The sequence below is a fragment of the Rutidosis leptorrhynchoides genome, chromosome 2 (assembly GCF_046630445.1).
Source record: "Rutidosis leptorrhynchoides isolate AG116_Rl617_1_P2 chromosome 2, CSIRO_AGI_Rlap_v1, whole genome shotgun sequence".
In the NCBI taxonomy this organism is placed as follows: Eukaryota; Viridiplantae; Streptophyta; class Magnoliopsida; order Asterales; family Asteraceae; genus Rutidosis; species Rutidosis leptorrhynchoides.
In genome coordinates, this window is record NC_092334.1 from 651,442,395 (window position 1) to 651,451,550 (window position 9,156).

Sequence of the window (9,156 nt, forward strand, 5' to 3'; positions counted from 1 at the left end):
ACATATGCTTATATGTGTTATCTAATCGTATATGTACCAACAATATCTTGGAGTTTATATAACCTTTTTACAAGAATTGTGGTATTGTTATTGTTGAGCATAGTTGTAAATTATATATTTGCTATACTATTGTTGATTGCTATATATAATTTTGATTATAATTTGTGGACTGAATTGTGTAATGTAATATGATTATTAGAAACATAATAGGTTTTATATTATCATTATCATTATCATTATCATTATCATTATATTCAATAGAAATATAGATTCGCTGTTCACTTCATTATTTTATTAATAAAGGGTAATTTCATCTTTTTACACTTTAGATATTTATTTACCCATCGTATCCAAACCTGACTTCTCCAGATGGTTCTACCACTTCCTTCTTCCTTCCTCCTTTCTACCACCATCACCTCACCAGCTTCTACTCTCCCACCTCTACTACCCTCTGGTAGTTTCTCCATCAAATCCCACACACAACCACCATCTCCAACTGATTGTTCGCAAAACAAAAACCTAACCACGACCACTCTCTCCAGCCGATTGTTGCGGAAAAAAACACAACCCATCCTCAAAATCTACCCTCCGCGATGTACATACGCAAAAAAAGAATCGTGAATCCACCGAAAATTGGTTTGTTGATATCGAATATCGATTTTATCTCTATTCATCTTCTTCTCTCGAATCTTCCTTTTTTGTTCTATATTTTCGATTGGCGATATTATAACTAGCGACTCTATAAATCTGTTCCATCAAAAGTTAAATCTGTTTTCGATCGAATCTTGGTTCTAGGTAATCGTTATTTTATTTGTTTTATACTCCATAATAGATAGTACTACGTAATAAAATAACTGCCGCTCGCTTACCTTCAACCACCATCCGCCATCACTAAACTGCCGCTGCTATCGGTCGCCAGAGTCGCCGACGCTCGCTCAACTTCCACCACAATCGCCGTACTATCGGTGCAATCGCTTACGGTTTGTTATGTTTTTATTAAATTGGAATTATTTTCATTTTATTCTCTCGACCTGACAAGTTAAGGTCTTATAGTTGGTTCGTTTGTCGGGATTGATGTACAGAATCAGTGTTTCCATCATAGTGTTTATTAGGGTTTTAATCATCTAATTCATTCGTGCATAAATTTTGTGACTTTTGATGTGAGACGGAATAACCAACACATCAGAGGTAAACCCTCCTTATTATGATTCATTTTCTTTTCATTTTATCGGATGTCAACGAATGGAGAGACCAAGTCGTAAAAAGAAGCAAATCTTACAACCCATATACAAAATGTTTTTTTTTTTTTTTTTTATTATGGGTTGAGTTTTATGTTTTGAGATTTTAAGTGAACTAATATTATTTCAAAGGTAGTCTCAATATGTGTACAATCGAGGTAAATTTTTGTTAGATACTTATTGTGTATTATTCATTACTGTTATAATATATAAATATATATATATATATATATGGATAGTCAATTATTGATACACAAAAGTAATATTATTGTATTTCCTAAACTTGTGATATTTTTGCTATAAATAGCCATGAATGCAAGCATTAAACTTGCACCATTTCTCACACTTACAAAGTGTTTCTTTCTTTCTCTCCATTATCATCTTTGTTCTTACACTTCATTATTAGCATTCTTAATCAATAATCAAACCTCTAAAGGTAGTTATAAGCCTATTGAATTATAACATCAAGAATCAAACCTCTAAAGGTAGTTATAAGACTACTGAATTATAACACGTTATCAGCACGATAATCTTAATACTAATTATGGTTGGCTCTGCCACCTAAATGATATATGGTCGGTTATACCACTTGAATAATATATGGTCGACACTGTCGTCTAATTATCATTTATGTTACTAACATTTATATTTCTATTATCTAACATTTATATGGTCGACACTGTCACCTAATTATCATTTATGTTATATAACATTTATTTATGATTGCTTACATATGGTTGACACTGTCGCCTACTTATCATTTATGTTATATTAAATTTATGTTTAATGTTTATATACTTATGAATATAAATTGTCTCTAATTTATCATGTTGTTTTTTTTAATTTTTGATAATAGAAAATGTCGAATCTGGAAAAGCTTAAATTTACTCCTTTAGAATCAACTGGAAACAACTACATGCCATGGGTTATAAAAGTAAAAATGCATCTTAAATCAATGGGCATTCTTGAAACCATAAATGAAAACAACACTTGTTCTGAAAAAGAACAAGCAACGGCATGTTGCTTTATTCATCAACATATTGATGAATGCTTACAAAATAATTATGTGACTGTAGAAGATCCCCATGTTTTATGAGAAGGTCTCAAAAGCAGATTCAATAATCAAAGAGAAATTTTACTTCCAGCTGCTATGGATCAATGGAGAACATTAAGGTTCCAAGACTTTAAGAAAGTAAATGAATACAGCTCAGCTCTGTATAATACAGTCTCACAACTTAAATTTTGTGAACATGAAATAAGTGATGCAGACATGATGGAGAAAACTTTCTCCACAATGAATGCTGCAAACATCACAGTGCAAAGAAATTTGAGAATGCTAAAGTTCAAAACATATCCTGAACTTAATTCATATCTCTTAGTTGCAGAGCAAAATGATGAGCTATTAATGAAAAATCAGCAATCCCGTCCTACTGGTACACTTGCAATCCCTGAAGCAAATACTGCAAATAATTATAAAAAGGGACAAGGACGCGGGCAAGGTCGTGGTTTTAATAACCATCACCATCATCATGCCAAAATCCATAACTATGGTAGAAACCATCCTTATGGTAATGGTAATGGGCGAGGACGTGGTCGTGGCCGTGGTGGTCAAAGAAATAATAATCCACGAAAATATAAATATCAACCACAAAACAAGCCCACTAAACAAGATGTTGAAGAAAATTCTTCTAAAAATTCTGAAGAATCTTGTTACAGATGTGGTAGAATGGGCCACTGGGCTAATACTTGCCGAACATCTAAACATCTTGTTAAGATGTATCAGGATTCGCTGAAAGGTAAAGAAAAGGAAGTAAATTTTGTGGATAATATTGATCCAACAGTCACTGAGCAACCATCTGATTTATATGAAGATTTCTTGAATTAAATTAATATGTTTCTTTTATAAATAAAACGATTTAACCTTTGTCATCATGTTTTCTCAAATGTTTCAGTTCTATATGTTTTATCAAATGTTCCAGTTCTATGTTTGATGTTTTAATTCTATGTATGTCAAATGTTTCAGTACTATCTATTTGCTTGTAAAATATTGTGTAATATTAATGTACTCACTATTTATTTCTTATATATGAAGTTCAATATGAATTTTGCTGGAATACAACATCAATCAAGTGGTGGAGATCTCTGTATAGCAGACAGTGGAACTACACACACTATACTTAAATCCGAGAAATATTTTATTGATCTAAAACCAACGGAAGGAACTATACATACAATATCAGGACCTGCTAACTTGATAAAAGGGATAGGAAAGGCAAATTTCATACTACCAAATGGTACAAAATTTTTAATAAATGATGTCTTATTTTCTCCCAAGTCAAGCAGAAATTTATTGAGTTTCTCCGACATATACCTTAACGGATATGATTATCAGCCAGTGACAACAGAAAATGAGAAATATTTAAGTATCACTGACAAGAGTCATGTGGTTGAAAAACTGCCAAGACTTAGTTCTGGATTACATTATACACATATAAATGTACCAGAAATACATATGATAGTTAACGAAAAATATATTGATCCTGGTGTATTCAGTTTATGGCATAACAGGTTAGGCCATCCAGGATCAACAATGATGAAAAGGATTATTGAATGTACTCATGGACATCCACTAAAGGATAGAAAAATCCATCATGATACAATGGTTCCATGTACATCTTGCTCTCTTGGAAAATTGATAACTAGACCCTCACCACTTAAAGTTGAGAAAGAATCACCAATGTTTCTTGAAAGAATTCAAGGTGATATATGTGGACCAATTCATCCACCATGTGGACCATTTAGATATTTCATGGTTCTAATAGACGCATCTAGCAGATGGTCTCATGTTTGTCTGTTATCAAGCCGTAATGTGGCATTTGCAAAATTTCTTGCCCAAATTATTAAATTGAGAGCTCATTTTCCTGATTACACCATTAAAAGGGTGAGACTTGATAATGCTGGTGAATTTACATCTCAAGCATTTAATGACTATTGCATGTCTATAGGAATTGTTGTTGAACATTCTGTTGCTCATGTGCATACACAAAATGGTTTTGCCGAGTCATTGATTAAACGTTTACAGTTAATCGCTAGACCATTGATAATGAGAACAAAACTCCCTGTATCTATATGGGGTCATGCAATTTTACATGCTGCTGCATTGATTCGCATCAGACCAAGTGCAAGTCATAAATATTCCCCCCTACAACTTGCTTTTGGTCAAGAGCCAAATATTTCCCATCTTAGAACATTTGGTTGTGCAGTGTATGTTCCAATTGCGACACCACAACGTACAAAAATGGGTCCTCAAAGGAGGTTGGGAATATATGTTGGATATGAAACATCTTCAATATTAAGGTATATTGAACCTATGACAGGTGACGTTTTTACAGCACGTTTTGCTGATTGTCATTTTAATGAAACATTGTTCCCTAGATTAGGGGGAGAAATGAAAAATAAAGAAAATGATGTTTCATGGTGTGAACCTCAATTAAAGTATCTTGATCCTCGCACAAAAGAATGCGAGAAAGAAGTTCAAAAGATAATGCATATACAAGAACTTGCAAATCAATTGCCTGATGCATTTACAGATACAAAAACGGTGACAAAATCATATATACCAGCAGTAAATACTCCAGCTCGAATTGAAATTCCAAAAGCTGGCAATAACGTCACTCATGAATCTTTGCCACGTCAGAAACGTGGAAGACCAATTGGTTCAAAGGATAAAAATTCTCGAAAAAGAAAATCAGCTGATAATGAAGTAAAAGAAAGTGTTCAAGAAGAACCACAAATCAGTACTCCTACTGCAGAGGAGATTGATGATGTCAATACAGAAATTGCAATCAATTATGCATATTCAAAAATATTATGGAACCGAAATGAAATGAAAAATCTTGATGAGAAATTTTCATTTAATGTTGCATATGACATCATGAATAATGATGATGATCCAGAACCAACATCTATAGTTGAATGTCAAAATAGACATGATTGGGCTCAATGGAAAGAAGCAATACGAGCTGAATTAGAATCACTCAATAAAAGAAAAGTTTTCGGATCCATCATTCTCACTCCTAAAGATGTGAAACCTGTAGGATACAGATGGATTTTTGTCCGAAAAAGAAATGAGAAAAATGAAGTTACAAGGTATAAAGCTAGACTTGTAGCTCAAGGTTTTTCTCAAAGACCGGGAATTGATTATGAAGAAACTTATTCCCCTGTTATGGATGCAATTACTTTTAGGTACTTAATCAGCCTGGCAGTTTCTAAAAATTTAGAAATGCATCTCATGGATGTTGTGACTGCTTACCTATATGGATCACTTGATAGTGATATATATATGAAGATACCTGAAGGATTTAAGGTACCAGAAGCATCAAATGCAAAAACCCAAAGAAATGTATTCGATTAAATTACAAAGATCTTTATATGGGTTAAAACAATCGGGACGTATGTGGTATAACCGATTAAGTGATTACTTGATAAGCAAAGGGTATACAAATAACCTTACTTGCCCTTGTGTTTTCATTAAGAAAACAACATCCGGATATGTGATCATAGCTGTTTATGTTGATGATCTTAATATCATAGGTACAAATAAAGAGATCCATGAAGCCATTCAACTTCTAAAGAAAGAATTTGAAATGAAAGATCTCGGAAAAACCAAGTATTGCCTTGGTTTACAAATTGAGCATATGCCTAATGGTTTACTTGTACATCAAACAACATATACTGAAAAGATTTTGAAACGTTTCAATATGGACAAGGCAAAACCATTAAGTACTTCTATGGTTGTTAGATCACTCAATGTTGAAACTGATCCATTTCGTCCATGTGAAGATCATGAAGATATTCTTGGACCAGAAGTACCATATCTTAGTGCAATTGGAGCTCTTATGTATCTTACAAATTGTACAAGACCTGACATTTCTTTTGCAGTTAATTTGTTGGCAAGGTTCAGCTCTGCTCCTACCAAAAGACACTGGAATGGGATCAAACACATATTTCGATACCTTCGAGGAACTACTGATTTAGGATTATTTTATTCTAACGAATCAAAACAAGATTTGGTTGGTTATGCTGATGCAGGTTATTTATCTGATCCACATAAAGCTAAATCTCAAACTGGATATGTATTCCTAAATGGAGGTACTGCAATATCATGGCGTTCTCAAAAACAAACACTTGTTGCTACATCATCAAATCATGCCGAAGTGATTGCATTACATGAAGCTACTCGGGAATGTTTTTGGTTGAGATCAATGACACAAATCATTACTGATTCTTGTGGACTTGAACGCGATAAAAGTCCAACAATTATCTATGAAGATAATGCAGCTTGCATAGCACAGATGAAAGAAGGGTATATCAAAAGTGACCGAACCAAACACATACCTCCTAGATTCTTCTCATACACTCAAAATCTCATTAAGGACAACGAGATTGAAATGAGATATGTTCAATCCAGCAAAAACTCTGCTGATCTTTTCACGAAAGCACTTTCAACTGCTATTTTCAGAACACACGTTCATAACATTGGCATGAGACATGTTCAAAAGATGTAACAACCGAAGCGATGTCTACTTGAGGGGGAGTCAACTCCATGCTGCACTCTTTTCCCCTTAGCTAAAGTTTTTCCCACTGGGTTTTCTTTAGCAAGGTTTTTAACGAGGCAGTAACTTACAGTTGATCTTCAACAAACAAAATTACTATCCAAGGGGGAGTGTTATAATATATAAATATATATATATATATAAATGGATAGTCAATTATTGATACACAAAAGTAATATTATTGTATTACCTAAACTTGTGATATTTTTGCTATAAATAGCTATGAATGCAAGCATTAAACTTGCACCATTTCTCACACTTACAAAGTGTTTCTTTCTTTCTCTCCATTATCATCTTTGTTCTTACACTTCATTATTAGCATTCTTAATCAATAATCAAACCTCTAAAGGTAGTTATAAGCCTATTGAATTATAACATCAAGAATCAAACCTCTAAAGGTAGTTATAAGACTACTGAATTATAACAATTACCAATTATTTCTAGAGTTATTATTTTTATTTATTATTACTTTATATCCATTACAAGTGATACTTATACTAACGGGTACATACAAATGCTGAATTTAAAGGTGTAATGGTATTGATATTACTTTTTGTATTTAATTGTTAGTGGGCTTAACAGAAGACTACTAATTCATGTCTATTCTTATATTTGGATAGGAAAGATTAGTTACAATGACACACAAATGTATACAAGCGCACTGAACAACTAAACTGGTATTTAAGAAAAACTTAGGTAGAAACAAGAGCATTCACTATTCTATGCTATTTTTACGTAATTTGATAGTTACGGGTCTGAAATAGAAAGAGGGAATTTAAAAATTTGTATTAAGCTTGAATTTCTTTTAGTGTATACACCTTAAAAGCGTCTTTGTTGGAATTGATTCAACATATAACGTTAGAGTTGTACTTACCATTTTAACTTGCAGGGGCTTTTGTCAATGCATTTGGAGCTATTAGTTTAGGGGCGATTGGATCTTTTGCAAATAACAGTAATCTAAACTAAAATAGGTATGATGAGGAAATTTAATGGTATGTATGGCTTTTTGTTAAATTTTCAGCGAGAATAACGTGAAAAATCATTTAATTATATGCTGCATTAATTTTTATGCTTTGTCTGCTTCTTCAGTTAGGTTGTTGTTAAAATTGAGTTGTAAATTTCATTTGATAATAGGTTCTGTTTGTTTTGGGTAATATATACCATGAGTATATTTGTTACTTCATTAGTAGGTTCAGTTAGCTCTATGTGATTATATTGTCTTTCGGAGCATTCAAGGCACCAATGATGGTTATAGTAACTAACCTTTGGAACTTACTGTGGGATGGCTTGTGAGTTTCTCCTTTCGTCCAACTTTTCGTGTGTTACAATCCCAGCTATTTAATATGTGTAAACATCTATTTTTCTCTTTTAGTCTTACAGTAAATGTATACACATCAACGTAGGTGCTTATAGATTTGACGCTCATGTCGACACTTCATATACAAAGGGACAAATCAATTTCTTTCATGCTTTTAAAGTTTATTAAATAATTAAGTATATTTCATCTACTTATTATTGGCATGAATACTGATTTTCATACATTCTTTTTTTATATTGCGTCACTTATTTGGATTTTGGGGTTTTTGCACGATTTGATATTGTAGGTGATGTTATGCGAGGTGTATACGAAATAGTTATATTTTTATTAGGAAATACTATTAAATACGATACAATTTTACACAAGTTATTTATTTATTTATAGAGTGGAAATACCTAAACCTTGCTACAACACTTATAGGCAGTGTACCTAATCGTACAGTAGTGTAGTTTTTAGTAAGTCTGGTTCGTTCCACAGGGATCTAGCCAAGTTTAACGCTATATTTTTAAAACTAAATTTGTATATAAATATATATATAAATATAAGTAGTATTATTATTATAAAAGGGGGATTTTACCGTTTAATGACCGGTTTGTCGATTTTAAAACTTTAGTCGCAGTTAAAACCTAATGTAAAATATTAAAAATAAAACTTAATTTAAAGCGTAAAGTAAATGACAATAATTAAAGTGCGATAAATAAAATGACAATAAATAAAATTGCGATAATTAAAAAGTACGATAATTAAAAGTGCAATTAAATAAAATGACAGTAAATAAAAGTGCGATGAAATATGAAATAAAGGAATTATGCTTATTTAAACTTCCGTAATCATGATGTTCGACGTGTTGATTTTAATTTATTACCATGGGTTAATTGTCCTTTATCCTGGATTATTCAATATGTCCATCTGATTTTTGTCCATAACAGTCCATCAGTCATAAATATAAAGTGCGAGTGTCCTCGTCAAATTATCCTTATATCCG